General features: G+C 35.2%; 1 pseudogene; it reads right to left on the bottom strand.

Moving 5' to 3' along the window:
• Positions 1-834: 834 nt before the first annotated feature.
• The window catches only part of LOC122230320, a 30393-nt pseudogene continuing 4984 nt past the window's right edge, over positions 835-26243 (bottom strand).

Raw genomic sequence — 26243 nt, 5'->3', positions numbered from 1 at the left:
TACAGAGAACAAATTGAGTGTTGCTGGAGGGGATTTAGGTGGGGAGATAGGTTAAATGGGTGTTGGCATTAAGGAGGGCACTTGATGGGAGGAGCACTCAGTGTTATATGTAAGTGATGAATCACTGGGCTCTACTCCAGAAACCAATACTACACCGTATGTTAACTAAATTGCAGTAAATTAGATAAAGTAAAAAAAAAAAAGTTGGCCAATGTAAGCAGAAATAAGGAAATCTTTTGAAATAACCAAAAAGAAATGCCAGAGATCAAAAACTGTAACAGAAATGAAGAATGCCTATGACAAAGTTATTAGTTGACTAGATTTGGCTGGGGAAGTAATCTCTGAGCTAGGGGACATGTCAATCAATAGAAACCTCCACTATGGAAAAGCAAAAAGAACAAGACTGAAAGAAAAAAAAAAAAAAAAGGCAGAACAGAACAGAATATCCAAGGACTGTGGGACAACTACAAAAGCTGTAACATACACATAATAAGAAAACTAAAAGGAAAAGAGAAGGGAACAGAAGAAATATTTTAAAAAATATTGACTGAGAATTTATCCAAATTAATGTCAGAGACCAAATCATAGATCCAAGAAGCTCAGAGAATACCAAATGGAATATATGCAAACAAAACAAAACAAAACAAAAACCCCACTATGTTCGCATATCATTATCAAATACAGAAATAAAAAAATAAACAAAAATTCCTGAGGAAGCCAGAGAGCAGAAAACATCTTACCTGTAGAGAAGCAGAAATAAGAATTGCATCTGACCTTTTTTTTTTTTCCAGAAACTGTTTATTTTCCATCTGTTTGCCTCTGTAGAAGAGCAGCTTAAGACCACTTAGTGGTTGTTCCTACCCAATCGGTGGCCTAAGTAGAGCGAGCTGCAGACGAGTCTTCAATGGCAGGCTGAGTGCTCCAATATTCAGTAGGGAACTGCTGAAAGGCACAGAGGGCACCTGCACACCTTCAGACCAGTCTGCGACTTCAGGTTGAGTAGCGATTAGCTCAGGAGCTGGAGCAGTCCATTCACCCTGAAATTCCTCCTTGGTCATGGCCTTTTCAGCAGCAGTCTGCTCTTCCTTTTCAATCCCTTCAGGATCTCTGTAGAGAGATTAGGCATGACTTCCCCTGGGTGTTCACAGGAAATGGTGCCACATATGCGCAGAACTTCCCAGGCCAGCATCCACCACATTAGACCCACTGCGTAAGCAACTGTGTTGTTGAAAGGATGGCAATGTCCACACAGTGCAGAGGAGAGTCTGTATTACACAGAGCAATGGTAGGCAGGTTTATATAAGACATCAGGCTGGTGGTCAGCCCTGAGATCAGTAACCACCAGAAGCCTTGGCTCCCAGAAGGATACCTGGATCTGGTTAGTGAAGATGCCAGGAGTGAAGTGGTCAGCAATAGTGGTGGTTCCAGTAGCAGGAGCAAACTTGGGCATGGCTCGCTGGCCAGTATTCCTGGATGATAAGACATTGACATCAGCTGAGTTTTCTTTTTTTTTTTTTTTTCTTTTTTTTTTCTTATAAGGATTTTATTTACAACCATTTTGTTTCTTCTTGTTCAAGATCATCCTGAAACAGTATTTTCTTTTTTTTTTTAATATATGAAATTTATTGTCAAATTGGTTTCCATACAACACCCAGTGCTCATCCCAAAAGGTGCCCTCCTCAATACCCATCACCCACCCTCCCCTCCCTCCCACCACCCATCAACCCTCAGTTTGTTCTCAGTTTTTAACAGTCTCTTATGCTTTGGCTCTCTCCCACTCTAACCTCTTTTTTTTTTTTTTTCTTCCCCTCCCCCATGGGTTTCTGTTAAGTTTCTCAGGATCCACATAAGAGTGAAACCATATGGTATCTGTCTTTCTCTGTCAGCTGAGTTTTCAATGGCAACAATGGCACGAGCTACCAACTGAAGCTTCTCCCAGCTTCTCTTCAGATTTCTGATAGAGATACCATCACTTTTCCTTCTGTAGATGTACTGTTTTATTTAGAGGTCAAGTGGGTTCCTGCTACAAGAAATTTGAGGACATCCTCCTCCTTCATTTGCTGGACATCAAGGGCTTCAGACACTGTGAAAATTTCCCTTTAAGTTATGATGAAAATGCAAAACAACTGTATGGACCCCCCGACTGGAAAAGCAAGAACTGCATATGACTTCTTAAACCCTGTACAGGCCAGAAGAGAATGGGGTGAAAATATTTAAAGAGTAGACATAAAAAAACCAACAAGCTGGAATTCTGTACCCTGAATAATTATCCTTCAAAAATGAAGGAGAAATAGACTTTTTCAAACAAAAACTGAGGGAATCTCCTGCCAGTAGATAGTGTTGGGAGACATGTTAGAAATTTTTTAGAGAGAAGATAAATAATATAGGTCAGAAACTCAGATTAAGAGGAAGACTACTGAAGAAAGAATACCGAAGGTAAAATAAAAACTTTTTTTTAAATTTTTAATTGCTCTAACAGATAAGCTTGTTCAAAACAATAATAGCAACAATGTATTCAATTATGTAATCTTTTGTATATATCTTATGTGTGTGTGTGTGTGTGTATATATATATATATATATATATATATATATATATGCTTATGTATGGTTACTTGTAAGTGAGATAACTGAGCAAGTGGGAAGGTTAAATCAGGATTATTTGCTTGGTATAAGGTACTCACACTACCTATGAAGGTATTTTGTTTAGCTAAAGAAAAACAAACAAAAAGATCATGACCAGAGTTTGAAAACTTCATGAGTTGGTAATCCCCTTTGAGAGAGAGTTTAGAAGATGGAATGAAGTGGAGAATTTATACTCCACTAGTTAAAAATAACATTATAGGGGTGCCTGTGTGGCTCAGTTGGTTAAGCATATAGGGCACTGGCAAATATCTGAGATTAAAGTAAGAACACAGATATGGTTGGAGTAGGACCCTGAAATCTGGGATAAGAAGAATATCTGCATTGACATTTGGTACAATTTTCTGGCCTATAGTATTGAACACAGAAAAAATGGATGAATAAAAAAAATGTATCTGGAATTATAGAACCTTTAAGCCCATGGAGCTGAATCTAATATTCTTAAAGTGTATTGTAGAAAAATTAGATCAAATGCACGTCGATGTCATACCTGGAATCACACTACCATAATTATAAAATAGAGATTAGTGATCAATTTGGATTTTATTGATTCTGTGTTTTAAAATAGTCTTCCACTCAAGATGCTGAAAGTTAATCTTCATAGGGTTTATTGAAATTATTACTACAATGTCCTTGTAAGAGCCCTGCTCTGTGTAGAAATTCTAGAGTGATACATATTGAGAGACATTTGTTTTGACTATTAAAACTCTGTGTGACACATGCAGGAGTACTCACATGCACGAGTACACTAAATGACCTGGGATTTGAATGGAGTACAGGGCATGGAGCAGTTATGCTCCCCAGAGCCAATCACCTCTCTTGACTCTGAACTTTGCCAGATGACCTCTACTTTGGAAATGACGCAAAGTGCTCACTGAGACTGTATGCCAAAATCACTGCCATTGGTCAATGAATGGCTGCTCTCTCCAGGATACATAATGTTAGTCATGTTGCTTCTATGGGATCATTCAGGAAGGCATTCATATTGTGGAGAAATTCAAACTTGTAAGTTCACTTAAATTAGTTCTATTATATCAGGCCTCATGTACTTAAAATTTAAGAAAAATGACTTTATAACCTACATTAAGAGAAAATTACATCGTGAGGAGAAAGTGGATTTTGTTTAGCTTTTTACAATTTAGAATTGCAGACTATCTTATCATAATTTGCAGTATATTTCCTCTCACTTCTTCACTTTCCTTATGTAGCTACAGCTTAAACAATGGATTTTATTTTGAGGAATAAAAGTAATAAAATTGGAAATATTGGTTCACCTGGGTAACCTTATAACTGCTATAGGCCAAAGTATTGTGGTTGTCAATTTTAAATAATACTATGATTTTTTAAAAATGTTTGTTTATTTTTGCAAGTGTGAGCTTGAGCGGGGGAGGGGCAGGGAGCAGGACGGATGAGGATCCAAAACAGACTCCAGGCTGATGTGGGGCTTAAGCTCACGAAATGTGAAACTCTTGAACCATGAACTCACTAGCCATGTGATTATGACCTGAGCCAAAGTCAGATGCTCAACTGACTGGGCCACCTAGGTGCCCCAACTGATGCTATGATTTAACCCCTTAGGATAGGCAGTGTTAGAAAGAGTATCAGTCATCTGGGTTTGCTTTCTACCTCCACCACTTAAAATATCTGTGACTTTAAATAACTGCTTTGTAATCTCTGATTAGCAAGTATTTTTCTTTAAAACATCTATAAGAATGTCTACTTCCCATAAATTCTGTCAGCGTTTATTAAGATAATTATGTAAAAATACTCCTTTGCTTATAGTGGTGCTAAATGAATATGGCATATATACACAAATATTTTCTGCCTCGCTTTTCATGTAATGGGGCAGAGATCTATATAACTGGACATTCTAAGTTTATTGATTCTTAAATGAAACTATATGTAACCATAAAGGACAATCTATAAATAATATACAATTTATATGTATGATTTATCAGTGTGTTTTATATATGTATATACATGTAATGCATATAATACATAATATATGTGTGTGTTGTATATATAGGCATGTGTGTACATTTTGCAAGATGAATCATTAGAAGAAGGATTGTTTTGTTCCATGAATGATTTGGGGATCATTGAATATCTATATACAAAAAAAAAGTATTTTATATACACTTCACAGCATATACAAAAATAAACTCAAAATGTTTTGTAATTCCAAACATTTTACAAAATGTTTTGTAAAATTTCTAGAAGAAAACATAGGAGAAGACCTTTGTAATCTATTAACTGACATCAATTTCTGCAACACCAAAAGCACAGTCCATAAAAAAAGAAGTTGACAAATTTGTTTTCATCAAAATTAAAATGTCTGTTGTTCAAAAACAAAACAAAACAAAACAACAACAACAACAAAACCACCAAGGGAATGGAAAGACAAAACAGGGATTGGGAGAAAATATTTGTAAATTGTGTATATCCAAAATATCTCAAGTCTACTCAAAACTTAATAAGAAAACAACAACAAAAAATTAAAATTGGAAAAATACTTTAACATTTTATCAAATAACATATATAGATAGGAAATAAGCATGTGAAAGATGCTACAGATCCTCAGTCATTTGGGAAGTACAAATTAAAACAATGAAAGAATACTATATATCTATTAGAATGGATACATTTAAACCATATCAAGTGCTGGAAAAGATATGAAGCAAGTCTTTTACATTTCTGGAAGGAATTCACAGTGGTAGACCACTTAGAAAAAATGTCAACTGCCTTAAAAAAAATGAACTGTACACGTACCATGAACTATTTAGTCAAGAAAACTGAATGCATATAGAAATATTCATATAAATACTTCAAAGAACAAATACAACCTAACAGCCAAAAAACTAAACCAATTTAAAAATGGGCAGAAGACATGAACAGACATTTCTCCAAAGAAGACTTACAGATATCCAAAAGACACATGAAAAGATGCTCAACAAATAAAAACTACAATGATAAGAGCACCTTGCACCTGTCAGTATGGCTAAAATCCACAACACAAGACATTAGACATCTTAGTGAAGATACAGTAAAAAAGAAACCTCTCTCTTGCATTGTTGGTGGAAATGCAAACTGGTGCAGCCACTGTGGAAAACAGTATGAAAAACATTCTTCAAATAGTTAAAAACAGAACCACCTTATGATCCAACAATTGCACTACTAGATATTTACCCAAAAAATACAAAATTCAAAGGGATACACACACCCCTATGTTTATAGCAGCATTATTTACAATAGCCAAGATATGGAAGCAGCCCAAGTGTCTACTGACAAATGAATAAAGAAGACACACACATACGTGCACACACACACACACACACACACACACACACACATAATGGGGTATTATTCAGCCATAAAAAATGATTTCTTGTCATTTGCAACAACATGGATGGAGCTAGAGAGTATAATGCTAAGCAAAATAAGTCAACTAGAGAAAAACAAATACCATATGATCTCATTCATATGTAGAATTTTAGAAACAAAACAAACAAGCAAAGAGAGACAGAGAGAGAGAGAAAGAGAGAGAGAAACCCAAAAAACAGACGATTAGCTCTAGAACAAACTGATGGTTACCAGAAGAGGGGGTGGGTCAGAAGGTGAGATAAATAGGTGATGGGGACTAAAGAGTACCATTATCATGTAGGAAAAAAATAATAAAATAAAAACAAGTAAATAAAGTATAAACTGACTATAAAAAAAGAAAATAAAATATTACCTAGAAATCAGGAAATAAACCTCGGTATATTCTGTTAGTTATTACTAGTTATATTGCAATGGATAATGCTTTGGTGTAACCAAATATTGCTTCATTAAGAGTGCATTTCTACTCTACAAACATTTGAATTCTCTTGTTTCTTCAAGCTTTATACCTCTCAAAACACCTCAACTATACAAATCTATGAGTGGTTGCTTTGGTACAACATCTTAATGTTGTGTTTAGCTATGAAGAGTTCAAATATAGATTTAAAATGAGTTATAAATATGACTTGGTTCATTTCATTGTTGTGTTAATAATTTGGGTGTTCTTAACAGTATATATGTATATTAAAGATTATAAAAGTCCAAATATTTCTTTTTAAAAAAATTTTTTTAACATTTATTTATTTTTTTGAGACAGAAAGAGACAAAGCATGAAGGGGGGAGGGTCAGAGAGAGGGAGATACAGAATCTGAAACAGGCTCCAGGCTCTGAGCTGTCAGCACAGAGCCCGACGCGGGGCTCGAACTCACGGACCGCGAGATCATGACCTGAGCCGAAGTCAGCGGCTTAACCGACTGAGCCAGCCAGGCGCCCCCAAATATTTCATAATATCATTGGAGAATGTAAATTTCTCCGTTACCTAACAAGATGGGTTATATAATACAACTTACTTTTGGGATAAATGCATGTTTTTAACCTCACCAGAAAAACACAAATCTGTATGTGGCTTTTATGAGTTACATGGAATGTACAGAAAACGTATCCCCCCCCTTTTTTATGCTTCCTTTATAAAGTGACATAATGACTTAATTTGAGGATTTGAAAGGTACCTCCACCCCTCTCTTTAAGAAAATGAGTGAGTGATGGAATTAGAAGCTAACTGGAAAGGCTGTGCAGAAGTCGGAACCTGGTCTTTGTATTTCTGAGGTATGCATTCCAAAGAGGTAGCTTATCCCTCAACTAAGAAAGTGAACAGTCTCGACCACTGCAGGTCAGAAGTTTAAAGTGAAAGAAAAATGTCTGGAACTGGACTCATGCATATAACAAAATCTGAACCCAAAAGAAAGCCAATTGCATAGTTTGACAGTGACCCTGGAGGAGGCAAATCCAATTAATTGGGAAAAGGATTAGTTTGAAGAGACCCCCTCAAGTGGAGCTTGCCAGAAAGGATCTATCTCAGTAGCACATTTGAAGAACAGCCATCAAGTCAGGTGGATTATCAGTGCCCCTGTGCTAATCCCCAGTCAGAACATGAGATAGTTCATCTGCATTTTTTAGAAGCTGACTTCCAATTAAAAGCTGATTTGTAAAAACAATGCCTTGTGTACTCTTAAGCCCAAAATACCCTGAGAAACCAATAGTAAAAAAAAAAAAAAAAACGCAAAAACAAAATACAAGGAATATTAGCTACAAGTTACTTTCACCAGCAGAAGGAGCTTATGTACCAATACTATGGGGATGGTCTAAAGCAAATTAATGCAGGCTCAGCTATAAAAAGAGCAGACGGAGCCCTCTGTTAAATAAAATTTAAATTCCAAAGATAACATTTCATAAGAAGGAGAAAGCAATGAAAGCATTCTTAAGCTAAAAATAAGATTTTTCATTTGTTTGAAGAAGAAAAAGAAATTCACAGTGGTTTAGTTTACCAAGAAATAGAATTATTAACCTTAGTCTTCTGCTTTTGAGATTGTCATTAATGCAATGAAGACATTACATTACCTTCCTTCGAAGGTACATAAATGGAAATCACATTTTGAATCCATCAAAAAGATATAAGGTTAATTGTTTGTACTTTGGGCTTCGCTTTTCACTTATAATATTTATTTAACAATTAAATGTACCAGACATTGTGTTAGATTTCATGAATTCACGAGTTAATAAGAGCTAGCCGTTCTCAATAAACTTATCTTAGAGGTTTAGGTGGGTGAAGGAAAGAACACTAACAAAATAATTAGCAGTAGGTACTGAAGAGATGTATCTGTAACTGTTAATATCATTTTAACTTTTTAGAATGAGAAGTTTTAAAATCATAGAATATGTGTTGCTTATGATATGGGTAATAAAATTTTATAATCCAATTTTTTTAAGTCATCTGTGTAATTTCCTTCTGATTCTTGATCCTATCAACTATACTCATCTTTTGTGAATAGCCTTTTGTGAAATACTAGGACCAGTCATGTCACTAGTCAAGGTCAGTGTAAGGAATATTAGATATATGACTGTATGACAAACCTTAATACAAGCACTAGTGATTTTTAAAGGTATTAATTTCTCAAATAATTATTTAGTGTTATGAATTGAACAGCATTATTATTATAGAGATATAATAGTGAGAGAGTTGTTAAGTCCTTCCAATGGAAACTGATACTTTCCTGAAGAAGACACATAATAAATAAATGAATATACAAACAGGTAAACGGATACTATTATATGATACAGTAACAAATTATGTGAGGCAAAGTTAAGCTTTTGCTTAAAAGTCAAAATTAAAAGTAAGAAGTAAAGACTGATGGGAAGGAGGGGTATTGTGGATAGGTGGCAAAAAAACAAAAAACAAAAAACCAATCTGAGAAGTCTTCATTAAACAGAGAATTGGAGTGAGGAAGATACTGAGTGGAAGAATATCAAAAGCATCTAATTTGAACTGTCAGCCCAGAGCCTGACTCGGGGGCTTGAAATCATGAACCACAAGATAATAAATGACCTGAGCTGAAGTTGGATGCCTGACGGACTGAGCCACCCAGGAGCCCTGATAATTTGACTTTAAATTCACAAAAACAATTATGGTTCACTACATTTAAACTTGACTCATTAGACTCTAGGAATTACCTAAGTGCTTGAGAGAGTTCATTTGGTTATTCAGACAATTTAAGGACTTAAAAAGAACATGAATTATTAAAATTATAAATGCCGGTATCATTTAAACATGTTAAGTGACAAAATTATAAGTCTTTTCAATAGTGATAATTAAATTGTACTAGTTTATGAGATATCATATATGCTCAATCTGTTTTTTTTCCATATATTAAGTCAACAAATTAAATTAGCAATTTAAAAAATCAAATTGCTCCAAATGAGGTGGTTTTTTTGGTTTACAAAGATCACCACAAGTATACCATAGAACTTTGAGAATACATATTACTTTCTCAAGAAATATTTATTAAATAATCAATGAATAATTGGCTTTTCAGTACTTTTAGGATCATTTCCTTTATTAACCACTTTTTAGAATCATCTATGATATTTGTTAAACAATAAAGACTTGCAGAGTCTCCCCCACTTATAACTACTGATTGAGTAGGTATTGGTGTAGTCTAGAAATCTGTTTTTCACTAATGTCTCTTTTGACTCTCAGCAATAGGCAAAGTTGTACTACACTGCCCTAAAGCACATTTCTAATTTGCTTCCTATCCAGTCTAGGCAGTTTTTTGACTAAGTCCCATGTCTGATGCCATCAACCTTTCTGATACAAACTTTCTCCGCGTGGATGTGTATCAGTGCAACTTATGGCTCCTCTTTACTAGCTGGGATGCCTACCTGCCTCCAGATCACATCTATCCTGGGCTAAGAATCCTGGATAATGTGTTCTGATCCATCAGCAAGCTGCTTACTAATCTCATTTCATAATAATTCTTTTCACTTTATGACAGCCTGTTCATGTCAGAAATAGGCATGAAAATAGCAAATTTGGATGGCAACTCACAGTAGAGCTTGACTACTTTTATGTTCCTTTCAGAAAAGCAACTCAGTTATTATGAATGTTTATTTGAATATGTTAAGATTACACTAAGGTTCTTGAGTGACACTTTTCTTTCTTCCTTTCTTTTTTGACATTATCCTAAAAATGACTCAGTTTTTGCTATTTGTAATAAAATCAAATATGTTATTCAATTGCAAATGCAGAAAATAACCTTCCAGTTTGATCTATTCCTAGGATGTACTATTTGAACATTAATAATTCCTTTTATAATTCATGGATCCTTAGCTTGCTAAGAAATGATACTCTTTCCTGTGTAAAATCACGGTAAACATGCTCATTCAATAACTGCCAACCATAGAGTTTACTCAGACAATGGAAGATTGGTTCTTAAAGTTATTGAAATCTATGCCATTTTCTACTGTCACTTTATATTCAAAATACTTCATCTGAATAAGAACTGTGATTATTGAGGACTGTCTCTTACATCCTATTGTCTGCCAGCAGAATTACTTGGGCTGAGTTGAATTTTTTCAGTCTACTGCATTTTTTCTAAAAAAAATAATGCATAAACCTATCATCTAAGTAAGGTACATGCGTTATCTAGTTCCCATTGGATAAAAAAGAAAAAAAACAAAAACAAAAACATTGCTACCCATGCAATCTTACAATGACAAAAACGTGGCAGCATACTATGTTACAAATCACCCTAAATTAAATTCACTCATATTTATCCTTATTTTCACTTTCTTTTTTTGTAAATTGAAAGCACAATTCAATCTTTCTCATACTAAAAATAAGAATACCTTTTGTTAGTCATGTCATTTCTTAATTGCAGACAGAGAGATCAAGAAAGTGGTGTTTTGCAGGATCACTGTAGCTGCAAATTTGTAGCACAGTAATTGCCCAGCATGTGCTAACAAACTGTTCAGCTCATCCAGGCACACTCAGTCAAAGAGTGCAAGCAGGTAAAGAGAAGAAAGATAATCAATGGTAATCATTTCTGTATTTTTTCACTTTCCTTCAAATGCCATTGTCATCTCATTTATGTGAGAAAAACAAAAAGCAATTTAGAAAGTTACCAAAATTAAAAGGAGAAAAGTGCAATTTAGAGACAGGAAATATCCATGTGAATTGAAAGAAGGCTGGGTTCCTTCAACATTGAATGAGTACACTTTTGCAACAAAAAAAGGATAATAGTACGTTGTTGTTCTAGTGATAATAGCCATCATGAGGAAAATCCAGAAGTATTGCATGATGAACTGAATTATGCTGTGCATATCAACAGGAGATAAGTAGATAAATGAATTACTGATTATAGTGACATACAGTGTGGTCCACAGTATTTTAGATTTTGAACATAATCAATGAAAAATGAGTACCCCAGTACTCTAAATGTATAGTTAACTGTCAATAGTTCCTATACAAACATGGCTGATCATGATAGTCATTAACTACCTGGTATACTTTTCTAGTGTGCAGATTTGTAGTGACCATTGTTATGGCAAGAAAAAAACGAGCTCTTAGTCTTTATCATTCCATATCTTTCCATATTCATTTGCATATATGTATATTTTCAGGCCTAGCCTCAATCTGAATAAAGACATGCATTTAAAGTGATTTAAAATTGACATTTCAATCAAAATGCCTGAAACATGTTCAGATTACAAAATTTGATTTTGTGATATATCACCTAGGCATAATAAGAAACTCAAATAGATGCACTAATATACTGCGATTTCAATACTTGGATGTCTTTCCTTGTTTGGGGTTAAATAAGTTTTAAGTAAGTGTCTGATTTAAAATATTTGCAGAAAGTATGATTATTCAGATTTTTCTTTCTTTGGTTCAGGGTTTTCTTGCTCATAATTCATGATGAATATCAAATCTTATATTTACATTTGGTGGGAGATTATCAAGTCACGTTTTACACCTACTAATGTTTACTTTATGGTGATAAGCTTAGAATCACTCTGCTGTTATGATAGTTCTTATTCCTAATTTCGGGTTTAATGGCAGGAGGAATGGGGGTAAAGAGCAACACATCTAAAGAAAATGACCCAATTTTTTCCCATTTTTTAAAAATATTTTTAAATTTAAATCCAAGTTAGTTAACAAACACTGTAATAATGACTTCAGGAATAGAATTTAATGATTCATCACTTACATTTAACACCCAGTGCTCATCCCAACAAGAGTCCTCTTCAATGCCCCTCTCCCATTTAGCCCATCCCCCAACTCAACACCCTGCCAGCAACCCTCAGTTTGTTCTATATATTTAAGAGTCTTTAATGGTTTGTCTCCCTCTCTGTTTTTTATCTTATTTTTCCTTCCCTTCCCTTCCCTTCATCTGTTCTGTTTCTTAAATTCCCCATTATGAGTGAAATCATATGACATTTGTCTTTCTCTGATTTATTTCGCTTAGCATAATACACTCTAGTTCCATGCACATTGTTGCAAATGGCAAGATTTCATTCTTTTTGATCACCAAGTAATATTCCAGTGTGTGTGTGTGTGTGTGTGTGTGTGTGTGTGTACACATCTTTTTTATAAATTCATCTGTCTATGGACATTTGGGCTCTTTCAATACTTTGGCTATTTTCAATAGTGCTGCTATAAACATTGGGGTGCATGTGCCCCTTTGAATCAGCACTCCTGTATTCTTTAGATAAATACCTACTAGTGCAATTGCTGGGTTGTAGGGTAGTTCTATTTTTAATTTTCTGAGGAATCTCCATACTGTTTTCCAGAGTTGCTGTACCACTTTGCATTCCCATCGACGGTATAAAAGGGTTCCTCTTTCTCCACATCTTTCCCAAAATCTGTTGTTTCCTGAGTTGTAGTTTTAGCAATTCTAACAGATGTGAGGTGGTACCTCATTGTGGTTTTGGTATGGATTTCCCTGATGATGAGTGATGTTACGCATTTTTTCATGTGTCTGCTAGGCATCTGGATGTCTTCTTTGGAAAAGTGGTTATTCATGTCTTTTGCCCATTTCTTTACTGGGTTATTTGTGTTTTGGTTGTTGAGTTTGATAAATTCGTTATAGCTTTTTGATACTAACCTTTTATCCGATAAGTCATTTACAAATATCTTCTCCATTCTGTTGGATGCCTCTTAGTTTTGCTGATTGTTTCCTTCACTGTGCAGAAGCTGTTTATCTTGATGAGGTCTGAATAGTTCATTTTTTGCTTTTGTTTCCCTTGTCTCCAGAGACATATCAAATAAGAAGTTGCTGTGGCTGAGGTCAGAGGTTGTTGCCTGTTTTCTCCTCTAGGATTTTGATGGCTTCCTGTCTTATGTTTAAGTCTTTCATCCTTTTTGAGTTTATTTTTGTGTATGGTGTAAGAAAGTCTGACCCTGTTTTCAACTAACCTTAGGATTTACATCTCACTTGCTGCCTTTTATTTAATTTACAAAGTTATTTGCCTTCTCATACAAGCCCCATATTTAAGCCTATCAATCTGGAAAACGTCTACAAAAAGTTTTCAGATGTCCTGCTCACATATACAGTTATCACCAGGATTACTGGGTAACTAGTTTTCTAAAGTTAAAACTACTTTTTAGCAAACTTTTTCGTGATTGATTACAACTCATGAGTAATCATAATTCAGCATGTTTACCACTTAGATAATATAACCCACCATGAATCTGCAGCAAATTATGAGTCAATCAGGCAGGAATCTATTTTATATTGCTGAAATTATCACATGTGGTCTATTCTCTGTCCTTTTAGGTCAATTCTGCAGATGAGAGTTACAACTTATTTCCTTAAAGCTGTAAGAGTGCCTGTGTATCAGGCTGTCTTTAATTTTGTCCAAAACACTTGTATCATTTCTGTATATGCCCCCCTCCTATTGAAGTGAAATATAAGTCTTTACCTTTATAACTATCTCTTTCTGTTTCTAGCATCTTGCACTTTTAAGCTCTGGATTCTGTGGTGACAAGACTTATTTTTATTTTTAATAAAAGCTTTATTCCAGAATAGTTTTAGATTTACAGAAAAGTTAAAATAGTAGCATGCCCCACATGTACCCACAAGTGCCATATCCATCAAGCCCAGATTTTCCTATTATTAACATCTTACATTACTACGATATGTTTGTCACAATTAATAAATGTTGAAACATTATCAACAAAAGTTCATAATATTTCCAGATTTCCTTACTTTATACCTAATGTTCTTTTTTCTGTTCCAGAATCCCACCCAGGGAACATTACATTAATCTTCACGTAATCTTCATTAGGTTTCTCCTTCTGTAAAAATTTATTAGACTTCCTTTGTTTTCAATAATCTTGAAAATTTTTTTCAGAGAGGTAAGAATAGATATTTATTCCATGAAAGAAAATATATTAAAATAGGAACAGAGAACTAGAAACCCTCTGAGAAAATAGAAATATGGTATCAAACCTTTTTTAATTTTTAAATTTTATTTAAATCCAAGTTAGTTAACATATAGTACAATAATAATTTCAGGGATGGAATTTAGTGATCATCACTTACCTATAACACCAGTGCTCATCGCAACAAGTGCCCCCCTTAGTACCCATTACCCATTTAGCCCAGGCCCATATATAACACCCCTCTAGCAACCCTCAATACTAGTCAGATAATTTATAGAACAGCCCTTAATTGGAATTTATCTAATATTCTTCTTTTGATAAGGTTGTGGTTATGGGCTTTTTGGGGGAAGAACACAGAGGAGGGCATTTTCACACATCCATATCTAGGGTATATGATATCACCATTACTCATCACTGTTGCTATTAATTTTGCTCATTTGGCTAAGGTAGTATTTGTCAGGATTCTTCACTGTAAAGTCAATCTTGTTTTGCTTTTCTCATACTGTACTCTTTGGAGGGAAGTGACTATGCAGAGCTCACTTACAGTGTAAGGACTTACGCTCCATCCCCTTGAAGAATATTTGGACATAAAACATTACACTCCTAAATAATACATGAGCCAAAGGATAAACTCAAAAGAAATTAAGAAATATTTTGAACTAAATTAAAGTGGAAACACAATTTACCAAAATTTCGGGGATAAAGCAAAAGCAGTGTGTAGAGAGAGGTTTATAGTATTGAACACATATTAGAAAAAAAAATCTAAAATTAATAATCTAAGTTTTTAGATCTAAAAATATTTTTCTAAAGGACTGGAAAAAGAAGAGCAAACTAAATCCCGGAAAACGGAAGAAAAAAATAAGAATTAGAATAGAAAATAAACTAGAAAACAGGAAAAATATGCAGAAATTAATGAAACCAAAAGCTGTTTAAAAAAAATCAATAAAAGCAATAAGCCTTAGCCAGGAAACTAAGAAAAAAAAAAAGAGAGAAAGAAAGGATACAAACTACTAACATTAGAAATGAAAGAGGAGACATCACTACAAATCCAATGAACATTAAAAGTATAATACAGGCATGTTATGAACAATTCTATATCCACAAATTTGAGAACCTAGATGAAATGAATTATCAACTCCTTGAAAGACAAAAGCTGCCACAACTCATAGGAGAAGAAATAGACAATCCTAATAGGCTTATGTAGATTAAAGAAACTGGAAGAGTTTGGGTATCATGATGATATTTTAGATACCAAAGATGCAACCCATGAAAAAAAAATAATTGATAAGCTGGACTTAATTAAAATTACAAACTTCTGGGGCATCTGGGTGACTCAGTCGGTTGAGCGTCAGACTCTTGGTTGTAGCTCAGGTCATGATCCCAGGGTCTTGGGATAGAGCCCTGTGTTGGGCTCTGTGCTGAGCCTGGAGCCTGCTTAAGATTCTCTCTCCCTCTTCCTCTGCCCCTCTCCCCATTACTTACTCTCTCACTCTTTCTCTCTCTCTCTCTCTGTTTCTCTCTCTCTCTCTCTCTCTCTCTCTCCCTCTCTCTCTCTCAAATAAGCAAAACAAAATAAAACAAGAAAACCCACTTTTGCTCTGCAAAAGACCCTGACAGAGAATGAAAAGATAAGCTACAGACTGGGAGAAAATATTTGCAAAAGACATATACAATAAAAAAAAAAAAAGAAAATCCTGCCATCCAAAATATACAAAGAATAAGAAAACAAACAAACCAATTTAAAAATATTTCCAAAAGCTGGGGTGCCTGGGTGGCTCAGTCGGTTAAGCGTCCGACTTCGGCTCAGGTCATGATCTCACGGTCAGTGAGTTCGAGCCCCGAGTCGGGCTCTGTGCTGACAGCTCAGAGCCTGGAGCCCGTTTCGGATTCTGTGTCTCCCTCTCTCTCTGCCCCTCCCCTGTTCATGCTCTGTCTCTCTCTGTCTTAAAAATAAATAAACGTTAAAAAAATTTAAAAAATATGTATTTCCAAAAGCCAGAACACTGGGTGCCTGGGTGGCTCTGTCGGTTAAGTGTCCAACTATTGGTTTCAGGTCAGGTCATGATCTCACAGTTTGTGAGTTCAAGCCCACATCAGGCTCTGTGCTGACAGTGCAGGGCTTGCTTGGGATTCTCTCTCTTCCTCTCTCTCTCTCCCCTTACCCCACTCACTGTCTCTGCCTTTCTCTCAAAAATAAAGAAATAAACTAAAAAAAAATTTTTATAAATGCCCAAAAGCCAGAACAGACACATTACCAAAGAGGACATATAGATGGCAAATTAACATATTAAAAGATGCTCAATATCATTTTGTCAATAGGCAAATGCAAATTAAAACAACACTGAAATGCTACTTATTAGAATGGGCAAAATCCAGAACACTCACAACTCCAAATGGTAACAAGAATGTGGTAAAGATGTAGAGTAATAGGAACTCTCCTTCATTATCAGTGGGAATGGAAATGGCATAGATATGGCACTTTGGCACTTTGGAAGATGGCTTGGTGGTTTCTTACAAAACTAGCCATACTCTTACCATATGATCCAGCAATTATATTCCTTGGTGTTTATCAAAGGAGTTCAAAGCTAATGTCCATCCAAAACCTGCACTAAGATATATAGCAGTGTTATATATAATGCCAAAACTTGGAATCACTGAAGATGTCCTTCAGTAGGTGAATGGATACATAAACTGTGGTACCTCCAGACAATGGAATATTATTCAATGCTAAAAAGAGATGAGCTATCAAGACAGGAAAAGACATAAGAGAAACTTAAATGCATATTACAAAGTGAAACAAGCCAATCTGAAAGGACTACATATTGTGGTGATTTTAACAATATGGCACGCTAGAAAAGGCAAAATTGGAAATCAGAAACTATTAGTGGGGTGGCAATCAATAGGTGTAACAATTTTTAGGGCATCAAAAATACCTTGTATGATACTATGATGATGGATACATGACATTATACATTTTTGCAAATCTACAGAAGAGAAAACCCCAAGAGTGGACCCTAATGTAAACTTTGGATGATTATGATGTGTTAATGTAAGTTTATCAGTTATAACAAATGTACCACTCTAGCGGAAGATGTTGACAATGAAGGAGGCAATGCACGTGTTGGGGCCAGGGTATGTAGGAAATCTCTGTATTTTCCTCTCAATTTTTCTGTAAAACTAAAACTGCTTTAAAAAATAGTCTAAAAAATTTTCCATTAGGGTCTTCAAAGCTTTTGCTGAGACTTTTCAATCATTTGTTTGTTTCAAATGTTTTGTAATTGCTTCTTGAAGCATTTTATCATTATGAGTTAAAATCCTTGTCAGATAATTCTATAATCTGTGCCATTTCAATTTTGGCATATGCCGCCTTTTTTTTATTCACCTTGAGCTTTTCCTGATTTTTTGCAACAGAGAAAAGGAGGCGACACCAATTATTTACTTCCAAATGGGATTGTAAGTCTAGCTTTCCCACTCAGCTTCTGTTGATACCTAGTGGGGAGGTTTTCCTGCTTTCTCAGGGCATGAGTGGGAGTAATGGCTACCCAGTAAGGTCTTCATTTACAGCACATTGGCTGAGAAGGTGATTCCTACTTGGGTCTGTGGGAGTGCTTTCCTTATAATAGGAAATGATCAAAGTCCTGACTCTCCCCTAGGTCCCTCTGATGCCATCTCAACATAGATGGAAAGGGAGCTTCATCTCTGGGTAGGAGTGGAAATTCAGGCTTTCTGTATGGTCACTGATAGGGGTGGGTAGGTTGTGGCTCAGTACCGCAGGACAGTGATGAAGGTACCTACTCAATATCGTGTCTTGTTTGACACCTCATCAGCAGGGGTTGGTGTGGAATTAGGTCTCCTGATTACAAGCTGGTGCAACTGAAGTCTAGACAGCTGTCAGTGGTAGAGATTTGACAGCATTTTTTCTGTGGTTTTTCTTTCCTGTGGAGTAGTATGGTCATTGTTTAAAAGATTGCTGTCTTGCCAGCTGTCCCTTTTCTGGTCTGTTGTCTTAAGGGAGTAAGTTTTTTAAGGCCTTTTTTGGTCTGTATCTGTTGGTGTTTCCAGGTTGCCAGCCTCTCCAGGCTTTGTCTGTATATATAAAGCAAAAAGAAAACCGGGGAAATTCACCTTTCATTGAGCCCTGAGGGCCCAAGCTTGTTTGCATTCTTGCTACCTTTCAGAGTATTATTTTTGTAACATTTATGTTTAGATGATCAATTTCCCACTGGGAGGGTGGAACAGGAAGAAGTACATATATTCTACCTCTTTGGAGTTCTAGGCTTATTGAAGCTTTTTATATATGAAAATGGTATGATTAGGCTTACACTTTAAAGAGAAGAATCTTCTGTGGGGACATAGTTACAAGGTACAGAAACACAAGGCAAGAAATGATGTAAAGAAGAACGGAGACACTGGCTGTACCATTAGAAGAGGGAACACAAATACAAAAATAAAGAAACGAAGAGGCTAAGATTGTAGTTGTTTGTGATGAGTTGTTTGATAGAAAACATCACCCAGTAAACGTTTAAAATGTATAATATTCATGATACCTCTAGAAACTTATTCCCCATACATTAAACACTCTATGGTTCTGAAGACTTTTTTTTCATTTACAGAACTCTAACTGATATTTTAATATATAAAGAAAGAACGACATTCTGAAACATGGGGAATTATAAGGAAAAATATGCTTTAATCAAGGGCAAGAAAGTGCATGGTAGAGCAGAATAACATATTTATAGTAGCTACATTCCTTACTACATACAATGACTTACTGGAGAGTAAGGTTATATAATAAGAAACATCAGAAATTTTATAATCCTATGTTTGAATACTAGAAAACACTAAAAACAAGATTCTAGTGAAAATGATTCTTCAAATTAACACTTTAAATGGTAAAAATAACTCCTTCTATTAAGAATAAAATATATCAAAAAGAAAAGAATCAGATTAAAAATTAAATTTTTAAAGCAAATCATTAAAGACTGGTAGTAAATATGTTAAGCTTATATATGCATATATTGGGAATATGTATGTGCATACACTCACACATATATGCACACACATACACATGTATACATACAAACACACAAATGCAAACTAGTTTTAAAATATCAGAACCCTTCATCTTTATTTTTTAAATATGTTTGTAATACAGGTTTTGATTTTTAAAAGGATAGCAATGGTTTCACATCTGGAAAAAAATAAATTCATTAGGAAATCTGAAGTTAAAATGACTTCAATGAATACAAAATCTCAAAACTATGTGTTCAATATTGCTGATGAAACTTCACAACCTGACTTTTATTATATATTTAGCACTTTGACAAGTTTTTTCAGGTCCTAAATATCCTTATAAATTTTACGAACAAAATTTAATACAGCAGTCATATAAAGCCAAGCGATTGTGTATCTATCTTTCTTCTCAGAAACACTATCATTTTGACTTTATAAGATGCTCATCATGATAATATAATGATATAAATAGCTAATATTTACTGACACTTAACCCTGAAGCAGGCATTATAATAAATGCTTTATGTGCAATCTCATTATAGTTAATAGATTCATCTGGGTAGTTGTTCAAAATTATACCAAGTAAGGAGCAAGAGCAATATTCAAACTCAAAACTCCTCTATAGGATGTGTACTCAATCCCCATTACATTATCCTGAATTTGTATGTAATTACATTTTCTTTTACAATGAAAGCTGGTGCAGCCACTCTGGAAAACAGTATGGAGGTTCCTCAAAAAACTAAAAATAGAACTACCCTATGACCCATCAATTGCACTACTAGGCATTTATCCATGGGATACAGGTGTGCTGTTTCGAAGGGACACATGCACCCCCATGTTTATAGCAGCACTACCAACAATAGCCAAAGTATGGGAATACCCCAAATGTCCACTGATGGATGAATGGATAAAGAAGATGTGGTATATATATATATATATATATATATATATATATATATATATATATATATATACAATGGAGTATTAATCAGCAGTCAAAAAGAATGAAATCTTACCATTTGCAACTACATGGATGGAACTGGAGGGTATTATGCTAAGTGAAATAAGTCAGTCAGAGAAAGACAAAAATCATATGACTTCACTCATATGAGGACTTTAAGAGACAAAACAGATGAACATAAGGGAAGGGAAACAAAAATAATATAAAAACAGGGAGGGGGACAAAACAGAAAAGACTCATATATATGGAGAACAAACTGAGGGTTACTGGAGGGGTTGTGGGAGGGGGATGGGCTAAATGGGTAAGGGGCATTAAGGAATCTACTCCTGAAATCATTGTTTCACTATATGCTAACTAATTTGGATGTAAATTTTTTTTAAATAAAAAAATTAAATTAAAATCTTTGTGGGTAAGGGGAGAGTAAACAAAATATGTTACCCAAAATAATTGTACCAATGTGAAATTTTTGACATCTAAAAAAGATAAAATTACCATAAGCGTAAGGAAAAAATCCTTTAGCTTGCAATTGAAAAAAATAATACTTTAGCTAATAGTTGGACAAAAAGTAATCTGTTGTTCCAGATATAAACAACATACCATTTATCTTTAGAAGGCCAAGGAAAATTTACAAATACCTCAACCATAATATATTTACTAAGATCTATTAGTATCTTTATAGATTTTGCTGAGCCTGTGGAGGACATCAGTTACTACCCTATTTTTACCACCCCTTTAAGCCACTCACAGAGATTACATTCTAAAAAGATTAAGGGGCACATGGGTGGTCCAGTGGGTTAAGTGTCTAACTCTTGATTTCAGCTCAGGTTATGATCTCATGGTTGTGAGATCCAGCCCCACATCAGGCTCTGCACTGAGGAGGGAGCCTGCTTGGGATTTTCTCTCTCCTTCTCTCTCTGCCCCTCCCTACTCACACTCTCTCAAAATAAATAAACATTAAAAAAAAACCCAGAAAATAAAAAAAATAAAAATATTGAAAGACTCTCTAATACAACATAACAATTCTTATTTTTAAAACTAGTAGTTAGCACATAGTAGGTTTTTCAGTCCTCAATTTTGATTACTTGAATAGCACACCGTCAGGCTCAGCCTCATGTGTAGCACCTGCAGGTTTGCTCAGTTGACTTTGAACTGTGGATCCCGGAACATACAACTGAGATTTATCATAGATAAAGGATGTTTACCAATAGAGAATGAAATGATCAAGCTTTTTCCACAAGTAAGGATAAAACAAGTTGTACTTTTAACAGTTTTCATATATAACCTCAAATCCTGTTTATCCTTTTACCTGTAGCTGATTTCACAATCAATTTTAATTCTAAAGGTCAAATGAAGAATAAAAAGGAGAATATATTTTATATTTTGAACATCAATTCTGAAAAGCAACTCTGCACCAGCTTTCAAAACTTTGCTTAAGAATTAGTTGAGTAGCATTCTGACAGCTACCAAGCCACTCTCATGGACAGTGGTCTCTGCAGCCCATCAGGCTGGTAAGAGTCACCAGGTGCTAGGTCGGGCAGGCACACAGGGATCATGCATGCAGGTGTGCATAGGGCTCATGGACATATCAGCTGCTGCATCAACTGCAACATAAAAGGCCCCACATGGAGGGCTATGTAATCACCCTGATGGAATCTGAGCAAGTGGCTTGGAGGCTGTGCTGAGCCTACAGCATCCTAGATGTCTGAGTTGATGACCACTTGGTCCATATGCATGATTTGCAACTATTAAAAAAGTGTATATACTGTATTTCAAAAATAAAAAAAAATATTTGAGTAAAATAAACACCTATATTCTGAAATAATATTTCCCAGAATGGGCAGTACACTTTTAAGCATTATTTCATGTGTATTGACTTCCTATTTGGCAGTCAATAAATTGACAAAGAGAAAGATGTTAAATACAACTTACTCAAGTAGTCCCAAATATGTGTATTGAGCAAAAGTACTTAAAACTGTATAAATTCCAGTTCTTTGCAAAGTCATTCAACACACACACACACACACACACACACACACCCCTAGACTGCTACACTTGAAGCAGTACCTGAACTAACACTGAAAACAAATAATTTTCTACATAGTACACTTTTGTGGATTTTGACAGCAGACAAGGAAAATAAATGTTTCATCCCCAAACCCTCCGGCTTTAAGTCAATGTTGTACCTTCTTGTTTTCCCCCACCTTTAATGCTTTCTAACATCCCAGAGGTGAAAGATGAAGGGTTATCTGTAACCTCAGGTCCTATCACTTTGAAGTGGAGTGATTGCAAACTCTCAAAATCAGGAAAATTGAACATTTTAAATGTGAGCTTTCAGCTTCATTCCTGAGTTTTTGATCCTATACATTTAACTTTGTATGATATTGGGGATAAGTAAGCTACTAATGTCACTGGAGGTGTAATGATGTTAAGCAGACATCACATCACAGTCACAGATGTCAGGATAAAATTAGCTTATTCTATCAGAAGACATTAAACCTCAATTTTCATAAATAGAATACATGGATGGCACTGATTAAAGCAAAACAATAATTACAGTTAAAGGAAAGAAAACTATAGCTTCACAGAGTCACAGCCAATGTTTTTCTAAGCATTTTAGATGGAATCAAAGCCAATCCTAAAAACAATTGACTAAGCCTGCATAAAGATTGTTCTTTAGGCAAATTAATAAACAATGACTAAATCTTAGTAATGATAGTCCTGAAGCAAAATGCACATATATATGTATAATTTCCCATTATAGAGTATAGAATATATTAAAGGGAGACAAAAAGAACCATGATTGTCCATGAATGTATTTAGATAGTTGGATTCAAAGAATTCTTTTTAATCATTACCTAGGAGATTATATTTGGAAAGAAAAAGTTAGTCTCACTTAAAGATATATTCCTCAATTAGATTCTGTGGTAAGGAGAATGCTAGATGACCCTGAAGGTTCAAATGCACCAGTATACATGTCTCTACAAACTCTCCCTCTGACTATTGGAAGAACTCCTGAATATGATGTGATATAAAGCTAGGTATTTTACATGACAAAATATTTTCAGATGTAATTAAATCCCTTAATCAGTTGTGTTTGACTTAATTAAAGGGGAGGTTACCATAAGAGGACTTGATCTAATCAGGTAAAAGAAAGACTAGAGCCTTCATGGAGGTCAGATATGTTCTCCTGCTGGCTGCTTTGAAAACATGAACCAAAAAGTCAAAGTGTCAAGGCAGAGCAAAGGGCAAAGAACTGAACCTAGTGTTAGTCTCCAACAGCTAGCAAGAAAAGGGGACCTAAGGGGGACTTGGGTGGCTCAGTCAGTTGAGTGTCTGACTTTGGTTCAGGTCTTCATCTCACAGCTTGTGAGCTCAAGTTCCCTCTGTACTTACATCTCAGAGCCTGGAGCCTGTTTCGGATTCTGTGTCTCCATCTCTCTCTGCCCCTCTCCTGCTGGCACTCTGTCTTTCTTTCTCTCAAAAATAAATAAACATTAAAAAAGAAAAAAAAAGAAGGAAAATGGGACCTTAATCATATGGCCGCAAGGAACTGAACTCTACTAAAAACCATAGGCTTTGGAAGAGGGCCTCAAGCAGCAGAAAGGAACACAACATGGAAACCATTTTGATTTCTTCCTTGTGAGAGACCCTGAGAGGAGAATCCAATGAAGACATGCCCAGATCCCTGACACATGGAAACTGTGAGACCATACATGTATGTTGTTTTACGTGGTTTAGTTTTTGGTAACTTGTTACATAGTCATAGAAAGTGACTCTTAACCTCAGAGTAAATTCTAGTTCCTACCAAGAGAACCAACATAAGCTTTATCTATTTTTATTATAATCACATATTGCTTAATTCAAGTCAAATCACATTTTTCCAAAAAAAAAAATTATATATTTTTTGTCAAGAATATATTTCACACACAAATACCCCATATATTCCTCAGGGACTATATTTTCTTCATTTAGACATAGGTATAATTTGAAAGAATTAAGTTCTAGTTTTTACTCTCAAGCAGGCCCAAACTATTCATATTTCACTGATTAAAATATGTTTAATTGTGGAACCTTAAATTAACACTCAGAATTAAAACCATAAATGCCTTATGATGCATGTGGCTGCAAAACTTATAGAGCATATTGATCCAATACATAGAGTTGCAGAAATATGTAATCATGTACAAGTATAGCTATTTGAGGAAGAAATTAATTGCTGAGGTAAGTTTTAGTTTGCTGTGTTTTGTAATGACACACAAAATAAGTAGTATTTTTAGTAAAAAGCAAAATATATTGTTATCTTTAATATTCATCACATTTGCTTGTAAAGGTTATTTGGCCAACAGTCATGAATGTACCAACTATTCACAAAGCATTCTCCAATGTGCTCCCAGGGATGCCTAGATTGCTATCTGCTCACAGAGGACTTAGACTTAAGACTCTTAGTTGATGCTAATGTTTTCCCTTCTCAGAAATAGTTAACTCCTGATTCAAAATGTTTATCAGTAAGGATAGATAATTAGAATAATTCTATAACATGGATTTTTATCTGTTTTTACATTGTGGGAAATCATAACACTTCAAGCAAAGTAACCATTCTTCATATGCTGTCACTCTGTATGACTAGAAAAGGGTATGATGGACTATTCCCGACCCCCTGCTAATAAATCTTCCCAAATAACTTTAACAACTTATTAAATGATTGCAATGGGTAAGCCTGCTGTGCAGTATCTTGCATTTCTTATAGAACACCTAAAAGATTTTAACCCTAAATTCAAAGGCTAAAGCTTAGCAACTTACTCTGAGGTCACAGCCAATGGAAACCAAGCAGAGATGCTAACCATCTATCTCATTCCGGAGCCACTTTTCTTTCCCAATTCAAATGACTCTCCATCTTGTCTATATCTATCCTATCACTAGCCACCAAATAAATTGGTTTCCCCTCCTTGACTTCCTCAAAGAGCATCCTAAGCTTCATTGCTCTGAATCACCCAATTCTGAAGCCACAGTAAACAAGGAGAAAAAACAAGATGGAGAATATTAAAAAGGATCATGTTCTTCCTTTTATAGGCTTCCATTCTGAGGCTGGTAAAATGACTGAATACAGAGGCAACTTAGAGTTTGTATTCGTCTATGGGACTAAACAATCTTATTTCTGAATCACTGAAATTAAAGGGGATTTTTGGACGGTTGATATAATATGCAGTAAAATCACCATCCTGCTAGAATTTTCATCTGGGTCAGGGAAATTTACACTGAATGAATAAAATTTAAGGGGGGAGTGGAAGATAAGTTGTGCTTGCTCCCAGCTAAAGTTGGAGCATTTTCTTACCCCTATTTGCTTTAATACTGCTCTCATTCAAATAGATTTAGCTTTTATAATTAACTATTTTGGTGACAGAAAAATCAATGCAAACTGGCTTACAACAATGGAATATACTGACTCATAAGCACAAACCCCAGTGATGGCACTGGCTTGTGCTATCTTTCTACATTCTTCAATGGGTTAACTTCATTCTGTGGCCGTGCATATTGGCAAGATATGTGGATACAATAGACAGCTCCTTGTTAAAGTCCAGTGGAAAGGAGATCTTTTCTGAAGTGATCTGAAAAGCCTGGAGAGTCACTCTGATCAGAGTAGCTTGGATTATGTGCTCACCCTAATTGAATTATGTGGCCAGGAATTGTTACCCAAGGATGGGTGTAGGCTTGGTTCATAGGCCCCTTACTTATTGCTAGAGTGAAGCCTGTTTCAGGCCACATAGACTGGGATTAGGGGAAGGATAGAACTGCAAATAAGAGCCAGGGCTGTCACAAGAAGAAAGAGTGGATATTGGGCAAGCAAGTAACCATCTACTGAGAATATTCT

The sequence above is a fragment of the Panthera leo genome, chromosome A1, assembly GCF_018350215.1.
Source record: "Panthera leo isolate Ple1 chromosome A1, P.leo_Ple1_pat1.1, whole genome shotgun sequence".
Lineage (NCBI taxonomy): Eukaryota > Metazoa > Chordata > Mammalia > Carnivora > Felidae > Panthera > Panthera leo.
The sequence above is the reverse complement of the archived record's forward strand: the minus strand, read 5'-3'. Positions and strand labels throughout refer to the sequence as shown.